The 22,065-nt window shown below is 39.1% G+C and overlaps 1 protein-coding gene across 2 annotated transcripts in view; it reads left to right on the top strand.

Annotated features, from left to right (window-relative positions):
* Nucleotides 1-22,065, top strand: part of taok3a (TAO kinase 3a) — a 51,396-nt gene that overhangs the window by 2,325 nt on the left and 27,006 nt on the right. For both annotated transcript variants that reach the window (XM_088419317.1, XM_088419307.1), the window contains exon 2: nucleotides 17,663-17,793. The gene's annotated coding sequence lies outside the window, so the exon portion shown is untranslated. The remainder of the gene's footprint in view (nucleotides 1-17,662; nucleotides 17,794-22,065) is intronic.

Raw genomic sequence — 22,065 nt, 5'->3', positions numbered from 1 at the left:
CAAGTGCAGATGTAAAATGTTTATTTCAATCTTTCTGTCATTGTTGTCCTATTCACTTCCTCATGAGGCGGCGAATCTCCAGAAAGTAGGCCAGGTCAGCTGTCACCATGTCGCCCTGTTCACACACTTTCGGTCACGTCACGTTTGACTCGCTAGGGCGTTAGTGGGCAGCTTGTGACCACTGATAAGGTCTCACAGCTCATACATCATGATGGATGACTCAGCTTGGATGCATTTTGGCTAGATGAAACCTTTGCCTGTGTAAAAAGAAAAACAGTCCTCAGCCTCTATATAGTAAGGTGGCCATTTTGTCATGCTGTTCAAATCGTGTCTATCAAATTTAGCAAAGTCCTTGAAGTAAACTTCTGGAAGACAATCTTGTCTGTTTATTGATTGACATATACTGTATATTTATATATATATTGAAGTGAGCTCAACATCATATCTTGTCATCCTTGCAATCTTGCAGTCAAATCAATATGTATTAAATTCGAATCAAAAGCCTTTGGCCCTGATTGTTGTCAAGTAGCGATGTACCAATTTGGTTATTTTTTAGGTAGATGTCCATCCTAATATTAGGGACTGAAAAAAAAAAAATCTTTAATTCGATTAATGGCCGATTTAATAATGGAAGTAAATACCTTAATTTATGGACTATCATTGAAATTTAAAGTACAACAATCAAAATTCAATACATTAGTCAACATGAAAACAAGGGGAAAAAATAAAATAATCTCTATCTAGCGGTTGTGATAAAGGTATAATAAGGGGGGGTACATCAATGCACTTTAAGGGGTACATAATATTTTAACAGGGTATTCTGCAGGTATCAGCAAATCTAATGTAATGCAATTTAATGCCAAGACCTGAACAGCATGTTTTTAAACTAAGAGCAAAATAATTGGAACATGAAGCAATTTATTGCTAAATATTATGTGCTAAATAGTATTTATTTGCAAAACATTTTCTGCATTTATTTTGTTAAGGCTATGGCTGCACCTTGTTACGAGCGATGCAAATTTTATGCAGACGAGCCAAAAATAAAAGTACAATTAAAAGTACCGTTACAAATGTGGTTCCAAAATAGAATCAATTGAACATGGGTGACACAGCACACAGTTTTAAGTATTCTTTTCTTGGTTTCATGGTTTGGTTTCTTGGTTCGAATTGGCAGAATTAAAAAAAAAAAAAAAAATCACTCAGGGTATGTTTAAAAAAAAAAAAAAAAACTTGAGAAGAAATATAGATGTATTTTTACCATATGGTCATTTGACATTGTTCTTGCCACTCGGCGCATATCTGGGATATTCTCGACAAGGATTGGTTTCCCTGCTTCCCAGGTGACCGACCGATCACTGCAGTACCAGATTATCTTTGCAAAATATATTAGTGTTTCCATTTTGGCTGATTAATTTATTTTTTATTTTTAGCATTGTGTCCAATGCGGAGCTCATAAAATATTTAAGCACTCTTGTCAGGCTTAATGTTGCACAGTGATCGGGTTTAGCACGTCCAATAGAAGGAGGCTGTCACCAGATGACATTTTGACTTTGTCTTTCCTTTAGTGGAATCTCGTCATCGTTATCGTGGTCCTCGCACTCACTCCGCTGGTTTGTTAATGACACCGCGGGCTAAAAAGAGGCTCCCCATTCGTGCGCCAGTGCTCTGGAACGCCCTGCCAATGGAAGTTCGCTTAGCCACCTCAGTAGAAATCCTTAAATCTCGAATAAAAACACATCAAGCATTTAGTTAATGGGTCTGTGTGACTCCAGCTTCCGACGGTGCTTGATGGTGAGAGATGAATTTAATGCCGTCATACGGACTTTCATCGATCGACCGATGCTGGTGTTGTTAGGATGGACCCACTGGGCCAGACTGTGAGGAAGATTTTACCCGATCACCTGCCGTCAAGGCATCTTTGCACTGGACACTTACTGCTTAATAATGGCACAATGTGTTATTTTTAGTACTCAGCATCTAGTGCAACCTGTTTAGCCTGGAAGGGGGCTCCTCCCACTTGTGGTCCCTTTTGAAGGTTTCTCATTTTCCCCAGATGGGATTTTGAGTTTTTCCTTCTTCTTCTGAGCGCCGATACCGTTGTGTATTTGTGATGTTCTGTATTTCTTTTTCACCTTTGAGACTGGTGATTCAGGGCTATACAAATAAACTTAACTTGACTCCACCCTGAAGACACTCCTCTCCCTCACAGCGTCCTTCAGAGCTTGCTTTATGACGATTTCAAAGTAATAATGAGGATATACACTAAGTCCTGCGAGCAAGGACCAACTCATAATGACATAGCAGCTAAACACAAGACTTTATTCAGTTCTAATCAGGAGATATTGTGCATGTTATGCAAAGTCTCTTATTCGTTTTGATAATTCTAATGTTGTGAAAACTGGCAGATTAACAGAGGATCTCAGTGATCTGGTCTGCAAAATAGGTTATAATGATCTTCTTCACCCAGGGACACTCTGACTGCCATCATTAAGAGTTCATACTTACCACCATACCGCATACTGTATGCAGTCAGATATTTTTCAGTTCTTTTCCAATATTTTAAATTGTCGTTTTTCACGCACACAAACTCACACAACCTTTTGAGGCAGGGGCCAATTGCACAGTCAATAAACACGTCACTTAAATTCTACCAATTAATCAATTTCCTGATTGGATTGGTCATGGGTTCTCCGTTTGTTTGTTTATTAACTCACTGATTGGTGGTCAGCTTCAAAATCCTGATCACCCTACTGGGGCCCCTATCCTACTGAGGGACAAACTTTTTGATCTCGTCTGGGTGCTTTCAAGGTCTCCAACATTCACCAAAATGACTGCAGAAGTCACCAAAATGTTGTCAGACATTCACCTGTATTGCTAAAGCCGCAAGAAAATTATGTGACAAAAGCAGGAAAATGAAACAATAAAACCGTTGGCGAATATGTGGAAATCTTTTGTCAAACTCCGGTGACATTATGCTGATTATTAGTGATCTTAAACGAACACTGACGTGCTCAAAAGAGCCGCCACGTTCGCTGACACTTTAGGTTAAGGGTAAGGGCAGAAAACTTTTCCCTTCTCTGCTGGGTGGGTGAGTTTGTAACAGAAAAAAGTCTGACATTGGCAATGGGTGCCAAAATGTGTGTCAGTTTTATGGTTTTGGAGTTGTCAATTCAGTTGTAGGATTTGAAGCTAGAAATATATACATACATATATAAGTGCACCAAAGAAACCAACAGAAAGGCAATTAGTTAAAATGAAGATAATGTGCATTTTCTGTTATTTAAAGACAAAACAGGAAGTAGATGGGCTTTAGGGGGCTGTCCATCAGAAAACGATGTGGTGAGCCACATGTGAGCCCCGAGGGCTCAAGTTTGGCATCTGCGCATTTGACAGAGATGACCCCTCTCAGATGTGACCCACCCACCTCCATTTTGTCGGTCTCCATGCACGTGCTCCACATTAGCAGCACTGCCTCATTATCATTTAGTGGGGCAGGCCTATTTTTAGAAAGCGTCAAAACCCCACCATCCCCTCACCTTTTTTATTTTTTAAAATGTTGTTCAAGCCAAGTGGAGCGTGTCAGCCAGACTTAAGATGGCCGACCGTGACGGCCATGTTTGATACTTGTGAAGAGGGGGCGACTGAGCCAGAGTCTATTTTTAGGAACTTGCCTAAAGCACTCTCGCGGAAGACACACTTGCGTCATTCTGTTGTCTGTGGCTAGTAGCGGAAGCTAACCTAGCGCTCTCCAGTGAACCCCTGTTAGTTGTGGGGATACATACCAGACCGAGCAGCTCCTTACTCTTGTGGAAACGAACGCGTTGGGCTACACGCATCCACCTTTCACTCGCCTTCTTTGCTTCTCAGGCATAAATCAGCTGTTGGCATGCAAGGCTACAAAAAGACACTCAAAGCAGTTCCACAACATCAAAGTCACCTCAGTTTACACATCTCATTGGTTTACACATCCCCTGTTCTCAAACCAAGGTCATAATTAGTATTGGAAAGAATGAAAATGCAACGAATCTGTTCCAGTCCCAGAATGAGTGTGATTGTTTAAATTCTGTGAAATATAAAAATAGGTGAAAATACAATTTATGATGATGAAATAACCATGTGTTAGCTAGCAAAAAACTGTGCAGTGGTTTTGCCTTTTTCCTCAGGGTCATTTTTACCCACTTTTAGGTCAAACTGAGCAAAATATCAGTTGCATTATCATTTGGAGCAGAGTAATTATGTCACGTGTTCCAGAAGAACATTTAAAATTGCCTGTAGAATGTAAAAAAACCACCGAGAATCAAATATAAATAAAAATTATGTTGATTCGGAATGTCTTGAGGAAAAAACAGGAAGTTGAAACAGACCAAAATAAAAGCAGCAGTTGTGCTAAACATGGCTGTGGGAGCAATACTTCCTCTGTCAGATGACTGTTTCATGCTGGGCTTAGTTTCCAAATAAATAGCTTTGGTTCTCTAGTGTATAGCTAAGTTTATATCAGTTTAGTTCCAAGATGGGCATACATTTTTGAAACTGCAATTTTTGCAATCTGAGGGTTGCTTTGAAAGTGGGATTTCAAAAGAACATTAGGATTTCAACCTTGTGTTATTGTTTCATGTAACCTTTCTAAACTTGATTGAAGAATTCAAACTAGGTTTTACCTAAGAGTTCCAAGTATGCTTTAGGCTGATAAATTCGGGGTTAAGGTTTGAAAATATGGTTTCAAGTCAGGTTTAGGGTTTCATTCCTGAGATAAACCGGATAAAATGAGTGGATTTTACTGCTTGATTCATGAATCACAATCTGAATATGGTTTTACCTAATTAAAATGGCACATTTAGACAGTACATCGAATGTTTGATTGTAAAGACATTTTTGGGGATGTTAACTTCCTTTTTTAAAGTACTGTATTATGATATTAGAAAATGAAAGTGAATTTTGGCTCTCTATCTTTCTAACAAGCAAATAATTTTGGGCCTTTGAAAGCTTTTTGGTCAAGTTAGCGCATAGCTTAGCACCACAAACGCTCGACACTCATCTGTTGGCTTACCAACAACGTGTATGCCAACCGGCCCCATTAACACCAACCCCCCCGGCAGTCCTCAAAGCTGCGCGGCGCTGCCCTAATGCCGCCGCTGGACGGCCTCCATCGGGTCAAGTGGAGATTTGCCTGTGCCCGACGCCAGTGGAGACAGACATTGCAGATTGTAGGACTGTGCGCGCGTCACTTTGACTTTTCACAATCCAATTCATCGTCTGGGCATGCACATTGCCTGGAGAAATGATTGGAGCGAACCCTGCTGTGTTTAACATGTGATAGTATGAAGATGAAATAAGTCAGCTATTTAGAGCATGTTTTCTGACCGGACGCCACGTATTGTGTGAGCCTGTGCCAATCAAGCCGTCCAGTAGAGCCATCCAGTGTAGTGACTGATATCACCACTTTGATATTGAGACTTGATACATGTTAAAACAAGATTTGAAATAGCTGTTCATTATGGAAGAAGACTAAAGCCAGTAAAGAAAAAAAAAAAACGGTTGCCAGGATTCTTACCTTTATCTCTGAATTCCAATTCACTTCATTACTACTTTTTTCTTAGTTGAAAGTCAGAATTCACTTGATTCTCTCAATTCCGACTAGAGAAGTAAAAAAGTAAAAATTCCGACTTAAGTTAGAATTCTGACAATCGAATGATAAGTAAATTCTTAACTAATTTTAAAGTCAGAATTCTACGATAATATAAGATGATAAATTTTATTTTCCTCAAGGGAAATATTATAAAAACACATCAGTATAGCAGCATGGTACAATCAGAGGAAGGAATGTACAATGGTGGCATTTTCGTAGCTATTCCTACCAAAAAATTCCTTCTTGCTTTACAAACAAAATTCCGATGAAACACAAAAAGAAGAATAAAATATACAAGCACAAAGTTGTTTTTTAACTTAATCCCGCTCGGTCTCTATCCTTTTGACCTTTGTTCAATAGGACAACAGAAGCAGGGTGAAAAGATCATTTCAATCGGTTGCTTTTACAGTGACACATTGTGAAGCGGCTACCTCAGGGTAAAATCTCATATTCAGAATAGAAACTGTGTTGTGGATCAGCCAGGAATCTTTTTGCCAAAATTCTCTGTAGTGATGGAGAGTCTTTACTCCCAATAACTTTCATGGCTGTTTTTACCGTTTTTGTTATTTTCGTTTTGAGCTGGACAGACAAAGTATCAAACCAAGCTCCTAAGCCGTATCTTATGATGCTACCTAGCACAACATCATAAAAGGTGGTCATAACTCCTATGCTCACCCCAAAGAATCTAAGCCTGCGGAGAAAGTGCAACCTTTGGGCCAGTTTGGCACATGAGTAGTCAACGTGGACTTCTGACAGTATAAGGACCTTTTTTTTTCCCCCAGAATTCTAAAAAAACGAAATTTCTAACTCAAGTGAGAGTCCTGTTTTTGAATGGAGAATTCTGAGAATAAAGTCAGTGTTCCGAGTTCAAATTGTGACTCATGGTTAGCACGTCCGCCTCACAGTTATGGGACCCGAGTTCGAATCCAGCTGGCGCTGGCCTTCTTGTTTGGAGTTGGCATGTTCTCCCCGAGCCCGCGTGGGTTCTTTCCGGGCACTCCGGCTTCCTCCCACACTCCAAAAACAGGCATGGCAGGTGTAATGGACATAATAAATCGTCCTTAGGTGTGATTGGGTGCGTGAATGGTTGTTCGTCTCTGCGCGCCCTGCGATTGGCTTGTAACCAGTTGAGGGTGCCCCCCCGCCTACTGCCCGAAGCCAGCTGAGATAGGCACCTGCGACCCTTGTGAGGATAAGCGGCTCTAGAAAATGGATGGATGGATGTTCCTAATTCTCTTTTGTAGTTCACTGTAATAAGTGATGTGTAACTCTGTTGAAACTTTGAGTTGATTGAGCATCTCAACCCAATTTTTGTTCTTGATGACTTCTAATTTCAACCACAGTCCATTTAAGAATCATTTTATTTGATGTAAGCCCTTTTTCAAACAAGCCAGAGATGGATGTTAATATACGGTACTGATTTGTGTAAAGTTGATATTTTAACAACAAAATTCCATCAAGCCCACCCCCAATGGTATGCTTGAATGGTTCGTAGGGTTAGATGACGCAATCATTTTTCAGCTAGGAAACATTTCTGAGGTCAAACACAACACCACTGTCCTCTGTATACTTCCCTCTCATAAACGTAAGCATGACATTATGCTAAAATTCGCATATTGTTACACGTACCTTGCCTGGCCGAGTGCTCAAAATCCTCTGACCCTCGAATCAACCCTGATTGAGATTTGGGCATATCATAAGAACCACCCTGAGAACTGCTGTCGATTGTACTGACTGATGCACCAAGATGACAAGTTAAAAAAAAACGTTGGCGAAAAGGCAGTAATGACTTAGTTTCGTGATCATAAATCATAGATCAACCTTTGCAAACCTTAGTGGTGTTCAAAGATACACGCACAAAAGAGTAGCAGATGTTCAGCGCAAGGGGGGTGGGTGGTGGTGAACTCTGGCATAATAATGAGTATGGTGTGGTCTCCTAGGACTCGCATCAGGGATGGTGGTGGTGGGTGAACGATACATCCCGCTAATGCCGCCAGTGTCACTTTAGGAAGCTTTACACCATGACGTCACACGTCCTTGCGGGTGTCCAAAGCGGAGACGTTCTCCGATGTCACGACTAGTACATAAACCCTCCAATGTCACGTGACCAACACGGGGCACTGAAAATCTTGCTCATGCTCTTCTGGATAATGATATGGCTCTTTTCTTTCCACTGTAGTTACTGATGCGTCCTTAAATCAGCATTTCACGTGTAAACGTGTAAGAGGCTTGTTTTAAATTTCTTCGCAAGTGTACCAGCCCCCTCACCTCCTTTTCTTTTAAGGAATATCCAAATGGTTTCCATGTTCCCGATTTAGAGTCGTAATGGCTTGCAAGAGCCAGCGTTTAATAAGAAATAAGATGAATGAGTAGCTCAGATAAAGTGACAAAAGCTTTCTCAGCCCAAGAATGTCACATATTCTCTGCCTCACGCACATTAATTCTTCCTTTTTCTGCAAGAAAAAACTCCATTGTTTGGTTAAATCATTAAACTTCCTGATTTTTTTTTTTTTTTTTTTAATTTAGAAGCACAAATATTTTTAATTCATCCAATCTATTGTAATTGATTGGTTGGATCTATGTGTTGCAAATCCTGTATTTATTGATCAAGCGCTCAGCACAAAGCCAATGAATGAATAAATGAAGGACAAACAACATATATGGCAATAAACAAACAACAACAATAATAATAATTTAACAGTTTCCCACAGTATTATAAGTGGTGCCCCCCCCCCCCCCCCCCCCCCCCCCCCCCCACACACACACACACACACACACACACACACACAAATACACTCCTGCACACATGCACACACACTATAAAATATTTTGTCCAAAAGTTTTCTGGGAGGATCCCTATAACAACGACAATAATAATAATAATAAACCTAAAAATGTCATTATTATTCGGCAGCAATTTTGCAATATTAAAAATTGATAAATTATAATCTTTTCTAGACAAACTGCATGAACATTAAAAAAAAAATCAACTCTTCTTCTGGCTGCTACTAAATGAAAGTTGAGAATTTAAGGATGTTGTTTTAGTGGAAATCCCAAAATGGACATCTCTGTGCAAATTTCAAATTTACGTAAACTCCAAACTAATCTCCGAGACATACTCTTGTGAAAGCACATCACATGTCAATTTCATTATTTATTAATTTACAGAAAAATGACCTAGATAAATGTAAAAATAGAAAAAAAGGAACGCATTTTCAGCTGCTTTAATTGCTACCGACACTCTGTAATGTTAGTTAGCCTTTCAGAGAGTTTATGATACTACACTGCTGTCATTGCAGGGGCAAGCAAGGTGGATTTTTTTTTTTTTTTTTTAAACCGTCACTCCCACCCTCAGTGTAAGATTTCAACAGAAGAAACAGTTCTAAGCTCTTGAATGAATTCGGAAAGCTAATGACTTTACAGATGAAAAGCCGGATTCCACGGGCTGGCTGAAACGGAAAAACCATGGGCCCTTTCTTGCTGCGTGCATGTGCTGCATGTACATAATTCATATGGTCTGTTTGTATTTGAAGAAGAGGACGGCGACAATGCAAAACACAAGAAAGATGAGTCAGTGGCCTACATGCAAGTTTCCTCTTTGGGCTTTCCTCTCCTTTCATCATGTTTATTTTTTTTTTTCCACTTGAGGAGCATGAGCCTCTTTTCATGCAGAGAGAAACTCCTCAAAATTGCTGCCTCACAGCGGTAACGGATGAGCTAGCATTCGTCCCGATGTCTTTTTCACACAGTATTAAGCAAATGTTCCAATACATTGCTAAATACTTACATAGTGTGTCACATTTTCATTCAGAGAGCATGCACAATCGCCACGCCATGTAATGGTAGATCTGACGCTTATCCATCTGTGAATTTTTATTTTTTTATTTTTGACAGAACCCAGGAAAAACGGGGGACAGCAATATGTGCCGCTAAGGCAGTAGTTCACATTTTGACACAGAGATTCCGCACAATTGCCAACTAAAAGATGTAGTATATGTTGATCTACCTATGGCTTTTTATGCAGGACTCTCGAAGGAAGATGGGGATTTTTTTCTGCCTTTACCTTTTTTGTATGTCATATTTTGACACAGAGATTCTGCTTCATCAGTTTGTCCACCTTGTGCCTTTTTACGCAGAACCCAGTGAAACTTCCGTTATTGGCAAAAATGTAACCAATGCTATCCCGAGGCACATTTTAATGCAGCGATTCAGTTAAGCGACCATATCGGAACTGCCATGTGTGACGTTGAGATGTTGTCACCATCTGGGTGAAATTTCAGCTTCATCGTGTCTTCTTTCAAGGCTTTTCCCTTGATGTGAAATGCCTTTGTAAAGATCAAAGGATTGGTCAAAATACTCCACAACGGTTAATCAATTCTCAGAACAATTGGCAATCAATTAAAAAACTTAAAGCTTAAAATTGATTTCATTGATTGGTGGTCAATTAATTGCGACACCTTTTATTCAGCACAACTGTAGTGAGAAGCAGGGGCAAATTGTACTTGCTCGACACTGTTCGCTCTGGGCTCCATTAATCTTTCTACTACTCTTGATTGGAAAATCCTTGTGGGCTTTAGAATAGCACTTCACTGTAAATGCAAACACACACACACACACACACACACACACACACACACACTTGTTTGCTGATGAAATGACTAAAGTCCATGACGATCACACGTGACGCCCACGCATGTGTGTGTGTGTGTGTTTTTTTTTTTTTGTATACATGTGTAAAGGCTTAGAGGGCATTTGCACACTCTATCGCCCATCCGCCTTCCCCCCTCCCGACCCCAATGCCCACCCCCTCCTCGGCACTGGCATGGCCTGGTGGCAAAACGCAGATTGGGCCGCAGTGACTCACTAGCCAGCTTGTAGAGGATCCTGAATAAGACATTTATATCTAACGTGGGCGCCAAAAGCCTCAGCAATGACATCTCATGTGAAAATAGTCATTCGTTTTTATACATAGCGCCTCCCTCTTTATACTCGCCATGCAGTACTCACAGCTTTTGCTTTATTTTTGGAACCTAGCCTCTCTCTCTCTTTTTTTTGTTTGTTTTTGATGTAAAAAAATTACACGTTGGAAGTTATTTCTGTGATTTTTGTTTTCTATACTACTGCTTGACGGAGCGTTTTTTTGGCACTATTCCGTTCACGTCACCGTTTGCGGAGCTAAATGGCCCGGGTCATTAACATTATATTTTTACAATTAAAATGTTTATAACACCCTGTTTGGAATTTTGATCTGCTATATATGCTCCAATTTGAAGTTTTTGTAAAAGAAACGATTTTATCAAATAAATCCACAAAACAATCTATTTTAAGGTTTTTGGTTGCGATTTTATTGAAAAAGATTGAGTTTAATAATTAATGATATCATAATTAGGTATATTCTTTTAAACTCTCGATTCGCCTTGGCATTGATCTAAACAGTATTTTAATATGATCAAGAGGTATTTTTTCCCCATTCTTCAGATAGTACATTTTAATTCTAAATTTCCGATAGAAAATTTTGACTAATTTATCTCATTGTTTTGTTCACATTCCTTTTAACGCAGCTCCATCTAGTGGAAGCATAACACAACCCCAGCCACTAATATAGCTTCTATTCTATGCGCTTTATAATGTGGTACGCCCTACATGTGAAATCAAATTTAAAATAGGACTTACATCGAAGTTTCACCTTATAATCCGATGTGCCTTATCATGCAGAAAATACAGTTCTTATCGGAAAATACGGCACTAATGGCTATCGGTATTGGCTCGAATAAAATCTTATCAGTCGATGTCTAGACTGATGGATTGTCTAAGTGGCAATCTATAGAATTCCACTAAATGGAAGTGTTTGTTGCACAACAACTAGGTAATTTGTACACCCCTAAAGCATCTTTAAAGAAAAAAAAAAAAAAGCTGGCATGCAAACTTGTGCCGCGTGTTGACTAAGTAGGTTAACGTCAAGCCCGTGGTGAACATGGCACTTTTTGGAATTTGCTCCCTAGAGGAGGAGCAATGAGTCATTGTTCTTGCGCATCACTCTCCAGTCATTTCATGGCTTTTCCTTGTACACGTGCTGGCCATTGTAATGTGAGCTGCGATTTACAAAATTAACTCAACACAAACGGACAGAGTTCAAATTAGGGTTCCTAGGACAGTGGTTGACTTTCAAGTTAGGGTTTTCAGTCAACGTGGCTTTTAACCCTTGTGTAGTGTTTTGATCATTTTGCGGTCATTTTCTTCCAAATCATTGTCACAGAATTTTGGCCAAGGGATGGCACACTCCTGGGAGTGTGATAAATAAATGGCCATGCCATGTTGAACACTGACATGTTGTCACTATTTGGGTGAAATTTCAGCTCCCCGCTGTTTTCTTTCAAAGCTTTACCTTTGATGTAAAAATCAAAATATTGCACAATGATTAATTGAGGCCTTTCCACATCATTCTTTGCTTCCTTCTTTTCATACTCTTCTCTTTACCCTTCCTTTCTTCCTGTCTTTCTTCTAATGATTCTGATCTTTTTCCATTTCCTTCCTTCTTTCCCTCCTTCCTTTGTCTTCCTTTCAAATGATTCTGATTTCCTTCCTTCCTTCCATCCATCCATCCATCCATCCATCCATCCATCCATCCATCCATCCATCCATCCATCCATCCATCCATCCATCTCCTCTCTTTCATAAGTCTCTGGATGCAGTCCCACATCGTATTCTGACCAGCACAGTGACGACCCAAAGTTTGTGGCACCAAATGTACCATGATGTGCTGGTCTCCTCCCACTTTACACACTCAAAATAGCCTGCCAGGCTTCCATGAATAATTGAATGGGATCGTGACGCCACTGTGACGCTGCACAGCTGTGTGTGCGCGTGCGTGCGTGCGTGCGTGCATCTAAGGCGAGATTGTCGGAACTGTTTTGTGTCCACCTCTGTGGGTGTGTACAGTTAAAGATTTTCTTTTTTGTTAAGGCAGGCTGTTATAATAAAGATACAGTTCAAATTAAAATTGTTTTCCTTGGTGTGGCTGTCTGTATGGCTTAAATGTGTAATCTAGAAATGGGATTCCAAACTGGACTGGACAAGATTGTTTACCAAAGTGTTTTGGCTTTTTTGTGTGTATTTCGTTTTGAGGGTGTGCGTAGGAGTGTGTACTGATTATTATGTGATGGTTGAAAAAGTTTCTTCTAGAAAATGGATTTCTAAAAAAAAAAACATGCAAGATTATTTACTCAAACATTTGCCATTTTTTTTCAGATGCACAAAGCTCAATTTGTATGTGAGACGTGAAAGTGAGTGATGAAACAGCTGAAAAGAGGTGGGGGGCGTGCCAGAGTGGATGAATGGCTTTAACTGAGAAAAGTCCAGGCGTGGTTCCAGAGGGACTGGCGCTTATACACTCCCAGAGCCTTCTGGATTCCCAGCTTTTCGCCAAAATGTTTTGACGCTGATTCCATGATGGAATCACTCTCCGGAGTCCACTATATTGTGAGTGACCCATATAGTCAGGCGGCCATTTTGTAGGGCTGCTGGAATGTGTAGGTTGCTTGAGCCTATACAATGCCATCAAGCTATCCCACAATGCATCTCGAGGAGATGCGAACAGTCAGTAGTCATGTGAAAAGCAAATATGTACAGAGAAACACTGCTGTTGAAGCAACTGGACCCGACCGCAGTGAAAAATGGCATTGTACTCAAGCTGCTTGTTTTTGTTTTTACTGCCAGCTTCACTATTTGATCCACAGGTACACATTGAATTATGAATGTGATTAAGTAATGTTGTAAAAGACACAATAGTGTATTTATTGTACTTCTATTGCCTGGTGAACACTTTCATACAATTTAAATGGTCATTATTTCGATGTTGCCACATGGTGAAACTGATTAAAATTTTGAAATGCAACTTAAAAAGGGAGCCAAAATTAGACTCAGTTTCTTTTGAAGTCTAATAGCAGAACCCTGTATAGTACTGTTGAGGGACGTTCAAAACAGGAGCATAATCTTTTTTTTTTGTTGCTTTGACTTCTGATATGAGCGCTTTATGGTGGGAGTAAACTCAATTCACTTTGCGAGCATAGGATTGGCCCGCTAGCCAACATGAATGAAGAGTAATATCGACATGCTAATGTTGCCGTTTATAGTCACACTTTTTGAACCCGTTTACGCACTGCATATTTGAACACAAAGAGTGGAACATAACATGTACAGTATATAGATAACATATATACATATATATATACAAGTATATATATACAAATATATACAAATATATATATATATACAAGTATCAGAGCCTTATATTTATCTCATATGAAAAATGGTGAAGAAGTTTACAGATGTACTGTATGGGCATGCTACCCAAAGCCGAGTCACTCAAAAACTTTTTTGAGCCGTGCATTTATCTGAGAACATCAAGTGCGTCCGTGTTGACTGTGATTTATTTTTTGGTGGGGTGGGGTTTGTAACCCATGACCAGGTGTACAGTAGCAGCATTTAATTTGTCTTTCGTTTTCCCTTGAAACTGAAGCCACGCCTCTTCAGTTCAGAGTCGACCTCATTTTTCTTATCGCGCTGTCAGCAGCTGTTCCAAAAGATAATCCCCAATGTTAAATCTTACTAGTCCAGTCTGCTTGGCGGGGTTAGCGCTAATTAGCGTACTTGTAGCCACTAGCGACCGGCGTGGTCGTCGTTTTAGTATCCCAAGTTGGCGCTGATCATGTTTGGAGGGTTGGTGGATTTACAGAAATGTTGGCAAGGGTTTTTTTTGTAATATTGTGAAGAAATTTTACCACAATATTCTCATTGTTTACTACAAGCTTGTAAATGAAGGTACTAACCAATAGACTAACTGGCTAGATAAAGAAAGGCCAGACAATCGGAATAATTGACTTCTTCGAATTCTTCTGTTATTGGCTTTTCCCTTCAGGGGTCGCCCTAGAGCAGAGGTGTCAGACTCATTTTTGTCGCGGACCATTTTGTAGCGAGAACTTCCTTCATTGGGCCAATATGTTGAGGAAACCAAGTCAATTTTAAATTGTCTCATAGTATTATTACCGTACACAACAAATTGATGGCTCAGTTGTTTTGAAATCAGAAGTAAAACAGCCTAGTTTGTTCATTTATTGTTTACATTACTGTAACAGAACAAACCAAAAAATCTCAACTTGATTTTTCATTATACACGACAAGCTAAAGTTTAGCAAGTGTCATGGAAACTTACATGATTTACTTTCGCGGGCCACATAAAATGACATTGCGGGCCGGATTTGGCCCCCGGGCCTTGAGTTTGACACCCGTGCCCTAGAGAAACCGTTGCCTCCATTGAAGTCAGTATCCTGCATCCTCTTGTCTCTCACCTACTACCGTCATGTCCTCTTTCGCTATGTCTATAAACATCCTCTTTTATCTTTCTGTAGGCCACCTGCCTGGCAATTCAAAACTCAGCATCCTTCTACCTCTATTTTCACTATCTCTTCTCTGAACATGCCCGAACAATCTCAGTCTGGCTTTATCCCCAAAACCTCTAACATGCTGTCTGATGTATTCCCTCCTGACCTTATCCATCCAGGTCACTGCTAAAGGGAACCTAAGTATCTTCATCTCTGTTAGCTTACTACCATTTTATCGTTAGACTGAACAATTTTGTGGATGGATTGTAACTAATTATTTTGCGGAGGAACAAAGGCCCCAAAAAAACCTAACTCAAGTACAAACCAACCAATTTGTAGACATACTGATAGACTCCCTAACGGATGAACAAATAAACATGACAAACATGTGGACAAGCAGAAAGACTGACCTATGAAGAACTAGCCCTGTGGAACTAACTAACTAACTAACTAACTAACTAACTAACTAACTAACTAACTAACTAAAGTGACTGACTTGCTGAATGGACTAAGTATTGAATATACTGACTGCCTAACTAAATAGCTTGCCAACTAACCAGCAAATGGACTCACAAAATAACTGGCTAGCTAGTGGTTCGATGAACCAACTAACTACAGGATGGACTTACTAGCAGCATTTTTTGTGTTAGCAAGGAATTTATTATTGGTTTTGCCAACAAGGGGAATGCGGAAAAGAGGAAGATGAAAACATGGAAGCAAAGTTTCCCAGAGGCTCCTGCCAGTGTCGGTTTGTGTTGTAAATGATTCATGGGACACTCGCAGGGGGCACGCTCTTTATTTTTATACATCTATTCCACGTGTGCGCATATAGATATATTTTTACCCGGCTTTGTCCTCTCCACTTCTTTTATTATTCAATGTGCACCCACGCTTTGATCAAAACACAAAAAACATGCAGGCCATGCTGAAAGGTATGGCAGTTTTAACAGGGACCCATCCAAGACGCCGTTGAATTTGGGTCTAGGTAGGGTGAACTGGTGTCCTGGTTTTACCAGAACAGTCCCGCTTTTGAGCCTTGTGTCCTGAGTCCTGGCAGATTTTGCACAGGTCATGTCCTGGCCTCTTGTGTGTTTGGGCCATGTGTATGTGACACACACATTTGTCATAGCGAATTATGGTTAACCAATTAAAAATGAATTTAAATGTTAAATCCCTTCCAGGCGGCTCGGTGGCGCAGTGATACATACACCTCACAGTTAAAGGGACACGAGTTCAAATTCGCCTGGCTCCGGCCTTCCTGTGTGGAGTTTGCATGTTCTTCCCAAGCCCACGTGGGTTCTCTCCGGGCACTCCAGCTTCCTCCCACACTCCAAAAACATACATGTCAGGTGTAATGGACATTTAAATTGTCCCAAGGTGTGAATGGATACGTGAATGGTTGTTCGTCTCTGTTTGCCCTGCAATTGGCTAGCAACCAGTTCAGGGTGTCCACCGCCTGATATATCTTTCACTCTCCTTTGCTACTTAATATGACAATGATACTCCGGACTACAACATAGTGTTAACTCTTAATTAGCATAGCACGTAGTTGTAGCAAAAGGCAGTACAACGCAACCCGGAGCTGGAGTTAACCAACATGCATTCCGTGACAAAACTATAGGTAACATCACAACTCAAAATACACCAAATAAACCACACCTACTTCCCGGAGCCAGCTGGGATAGACACCAGCAAGCCTGTGACCCTTGTAAGGATAAGCGGTTCTAGAAAATGGATGGAATTTCTGTCACATTCGTATTAGTGGCATACCAGTAGAAGTACCTCTCGCTTCAGTGTCAAAGAATCCTAGGATGTGCCCGATAATTTTCTGTTTTATGATGTTTCGAAAATAATAACTATAACAATTAAGGCTTGGAATCAGCAATTGATAGCAGTATGTATAAGGAACAGAACGTGAGTACTGTAGTTGCCGGGGCACGTGATCGGCAACAGGATCGAACAAAGAAAGTTGGATAATGTTGAGTGCTTTGACTTGTTTATTGCTGTTGAGCTGCCAACCAAGATAGCATTTAGCATTAGCTAGAGTATTAGCATAATCACCGGTTGATTAGCAATCAAACTTGTTATTAATAGTTTAGAGTGAGAAATAATTGCATATTGGATTGTCAGTGAAATAGTATGGTTTTTCTTTTTCCCTTTTTAATTTCGGAAATAAGGTCACCCTCGGTTCAGGATAAGGCATAGCTTGAGGGTTGCTCGCCATTACCTTCCACTCACATTGGGCACAGCAAAAAAAAAACAACAACATACATATTATGAAAAACTTGCCACTGTAATATCTTGATTTACAATACATGCAGTGCTCTTTGTAGTCTTTTGGGATGCACTACTAAAGTAGCAAAGGTGCAAAATTTCCAGTGAATTTCCAATCGAATGGAAATATATCTGATTTGAACTTAAAAATGAACAGTTTTTTAGCAAGCAGACATCTATAAGGTGTGTAGCATTAGCATAGCATAGTAGCATAGTTTGTGATGCCCATTACTGCCATCTACAGGACTGGATTGGATCCCAAGTGGTTTGTTGGTCCTTCGTGCAGGTCTTGTCACTATTTTGAGTGACACTTTTGTGGGTTGCCCTTAAGTGCAGAGAGTATCATCATCATTTTCAAACTCTTCATTCCTTCTAATTTCAGGGGGAAGAAAGATGTCGTCAGCGAGGAGCATCTGTGTCAAATCCGCTTCGGCTTTCAAGTGAGGACCAAACGAGCAGTCTGCTGAGACAAAAGTCACAAAACAATCTCACGACCGCTCCATTTACACACAGGTAGAAGCCATCACCACAATATACACACACAAAGGTGTTGGGGGTGGGATGAAGTGAAGTTACTTTTTTTTTTACTTTCGCAATTTAAGGTTACTTCTGTTTACACAAAAAATATTGTTTTGTTTAGGTTTGTTTGTTTTATATATTGAATGATTTAGATTGTTTTTATTCATTCTTTTGTGATTAAAACAGACAAAAAACAAATTCAGTGAAATTATCTTTCCCTCAAGACATAAAATGTGTGTGAAAAAACTTTTAGATGTTTAATATAGCTGTTCAAGGAAATAAATAAAAAGAAACTTGCAATATAAGATGCTAACATCCTTAGTTTATTTATATATTTTTAAATGTAGATTGCTTTTTTTTCAATTAGTGATGCTTAAAATAATTGCCTGAAAATATGTTGTTTTTTGAAATTTCTTTTTTGTTAATAGTTCATCAAAGTTTCGATTGTGTTTATGTCAGTCATTTTTTATTTTATTTACATAAAATATCAGGACCTTCGCTGGGTTTTGTAGAGAGAGGGATCTTAAAGCCCAAGAAGAATGTACAGGATGTGAACAAAACCAGCGCATGACCACAATATTTTTTCAGCAGCTATTGAAGACTGATAATACTGTGTAAAAGTCTAAAGTCCACAGATTAGATTTGTTGTGTTATTTCAGTCTGTTTGTAATAATTCCACATTGTAAATGTGTTTGTAGCATTAATTAACCCCAAAAAGAGAATATCTACATAGTATATGAAAATCCCCAATATGAAAAAGTGTCACTGTGTTTTCAAAACATAAACCAAGCCAATCATTTTCAATTAAAAACAAATCCCCAGAAGAATTTGATAATGTAATAAAAATCAAATGAACAGCTGAAATCTCCAGTTACTGCTGGACTGAAGCCTCAAAGAATGTCGTATGTTTTTAACAGTGGCAAATCGGTTGATTACGCTGAAATACCTTTGAAGATGCGGTAAGTGATTTGAAGAAAAATATTCTCAAATGACGTTTAAATCTATAACAATGGTAATATTGAAGTGGTTGCCTTGACAGGTTATTTTGCTAACTCCACTTTCTAATAATTACTTTTATAAATCGAGTTTGACTTATTCAAGTCTTACATGCATGCCTGCATGCATCCATCCATCCATCATGTCAGGTCACGCATGGATAATGCATGGGTGTCCTGCAGAAAAGAGAAACCTGCAAAATTATTATATTTAAGAGAAAATGTATGATTTAGGAGTATATTTACTCAAAATAAATTTCTGGTCATTTGAAATGCAAGGCTTAATCTTTTTTGTTGTAAAACATAAATTAATACAAACACATTACAAATGCAACATATTAGGTGTGCTTTTTTTTGGGGTGGGCTTCAGTAAAACAGGCCTCATGGTGCCACTGTAAAAAAAAAAATCCTTAAAATTAAAGGTTTAAAGGGACTCTGATTTAGACCGATTTCATTAAAAAGGAACAAATCAAATGTTTATAAATTTCAAAAACTTGCAAATAAATGTGTTTTTATCAACCAACAGTATGTTTTAAGTATAATCGTAGGTCTAGTTATCATTAAATCATATTACATGGGGGGTAGCATTTCTCCTGCTGATCGTAATAAAAAATGGTCCAAATCTTACACAAATACTAAAATCAAAATAATGTTTTTTTACAGTATATTTTAAGTGATCCCTTAAATGGCTGAACATAAGATACCTATTTTAGATCATTAAATGTTTTTGTATTAGACTTCATAAAATCATGTTGAAGACTCATTTAGGGGAAAAAATACCGTAGGTCAAAGTTCTCAAAGTAAAATTGTTAATTAAACAACTAAAAATAGGGACTAAAATTCCACAAAATCTACAAAGTGAATGAGTATCGTGAAAATGTGCTATTCATGCTCCCTTTTGAGCTATTTATAAAAAAAAAAAAGGCCAATGAAAAATGCAATTATCTTAGTTCTAGAGAGAGGGTAAAAAAACATTTCTATTGCTTCCAAAGTAATAATAAGCGCAAAGGTACCCATCCTCATCATAGTGAGTGTGTGTGTGTGTGTGTGTGTGTTCGTGCATGTGTGTTACGTGCCACAAAATGGGTCAACTTGACTGCGTGTAGAGAGCATATGCCCATTTCAGACGAAGTACAAAGGAACCTTGATGTCTGCCAACTCCGACATGAGACGCCAGATCCTCTGTGTCTTTCGTTCTCGTCACTCACAAACCGATAAAAAGATGCTTGCCAAATTAACCGAGGAAACGTTGACATCCCTGATTCACAACTAGTGGAGCACATGGCACGTAAACCCACATACTCATACACAATGGCATGTTAAAGCAATAGCAAAAAAAAAAAAAGACATTATGGATCCTCATATACGCACAGTTTGGCTCCCATGGATCAACATCTTTACTGATTTTGATAAAAATGTTTTTTTTATTATTTTCTTTCTGGAATTGGGGGAAAAAATTTTCATTCAAACAATTTAAATTCTTCTAAGCTTTTTTTTTTTTTTTTAACAGACTCCTCATCTCTCCCTAATGTGATGTTCGTCAGGAGTTGTTTACAGTATTTAGGTCACTGTATTCTTTTTCAGCCGAATCATAAAGGTGTTTGTACCGGCGAATTTCCATAAACTATAGTTCCACCTCTCTACCCAGCATTTTCGCAAGGAAGAGTGATGAATTGCATCATCGGATTTCACAACACAAGAAACTCATGGATTGCCATGTCATGTTACTTGTACTACTTTTGGAAACATAGTAGCTATTGCGGGAAACATGAGACAATGCTATCAAACTAGCTGGGCACTACTTGGTGACTCTAGTAAGACAAAGGACTTTGTATTTACTTGGTCTTAAACTTGATTGTACGACTGGATGGGTACTTATTTACAAATAAATTCTTGTATGTTCTTCAGTATGAATTCCTTATTCATGGTTATCCAAAGTAATGTAGAAAGCTAATAAGTAGCATTTGCACTCTTTAAAGACTGCACATTGATTTGAAATATTTTTATTGATTTAATTTTGTATTTTATTGTTAAAATTAGTATTTTATTTCTTTTGTGTATTGAACACAAAATACACAAGTCCTTAAGTTATGCGTCTGTATTTGAATATACTATTTTGATGTAAAGTTGACAACTGGAATCTGCCTCAGAGCTTTAGCTAATTTCAAACAAAAAATAATTGCGATAAGTCAACTAATCGAAAAAATAATAGCTGATTAATTGACCTGGAATAATTGTTAGTGACAGCCCTAGCCACCCCACACCTAGGAAATTTTGACATCTGTGATGTAAAGTTGACAAATGGAATCTACCTCAGAGCTTTAGCTAATTTCAAACAAAAAATAATTGCGATAAGTCAACTAATCGAAAAAATAATAGGTGATTAATTGACCTGGTAAAATAATTGTTAGTGACAGCCCTAGCCACCACACACCTAGGAAATTTTGATATCAGTGATTTTTCTGCCGTTTTTATAGGCATGCAATATTGTTAGACCTCTTGATATCTGCCACTAGTTATTTATACCAATTGAATATACCGGTATGTAATGTATGTGTGTGTGTGTGTGTGTGTGTGTGTGTGTGTGCGTGCGTGTCACAGTAGGAAAATTCAGTGGGTTTCGTCTTTACCGTTTTCATCAATTCAATTATTTGAGACTCTCTCTCCTGTATATTAAAAGACATTGTCGCATGAGACAATATTGCGCGAGACTCAAAAGGTCCACGTCATCATTGTGGTGGGCTCAGATGGGCCTCCGCCTGCCAGGCATCGGACTAGCCGCCCGCGGCCGCTGCTCCAGTTAGCTCGGCTGCACACGCGCACACGCATTGCTCCGCAGACGCATAACTGCTCGCTCATCTGGCTTCTCGTTTTCTCGTGGCTGTCTTTTTGTTTGCCGTGGAATGGGCAAGCACATCAGCCAGATGCATGCCCACACACACAGGGTTTGTTCATGCTGACATGGAGTCAAAGGACACACACACGCGAGCACACACACGCGAGCACACAGGCCCAGACAGCAAGCATCAGCATCAAGCTCGTATAAACCGCGTTTGACACATATTGCACATCATATTTCATCGCTATTCAACCCCAGTTTAGCATCCGTTGGAATGTAATGTTGTAGTTAATTAACAATTGTTCGTTACATAATATTTGACGGCCCCAAGACCCAAGAAGCTTATTTACAAGATGTTTTAAAATGACCTGATGAATCAACTACTAATAAATCATCGACTTAATTAACAGCTGTTTTGATCATCGATTCATT

Source organism: Hippichthys cyanospilos, chromosome 1 (assembly GCF_059441005.1).
Source record: "Hippichthys cyanospilos isolate Australia breed blue-spotted pipefish chromosome 1, RoL_Hcya_1.0, whole genome shotgun sequence".
NCBI lineage: Eukaryota > Metazoa > Chordata > Actinopteri > Syngnathiformes > Syngnathidae > Hippichthys > Hippichthys cyanospilos.
Note: the sequence above shows the minus strand (reverse complement) of the source record. Positions and strands in the feature narration are given on the sequence as shown.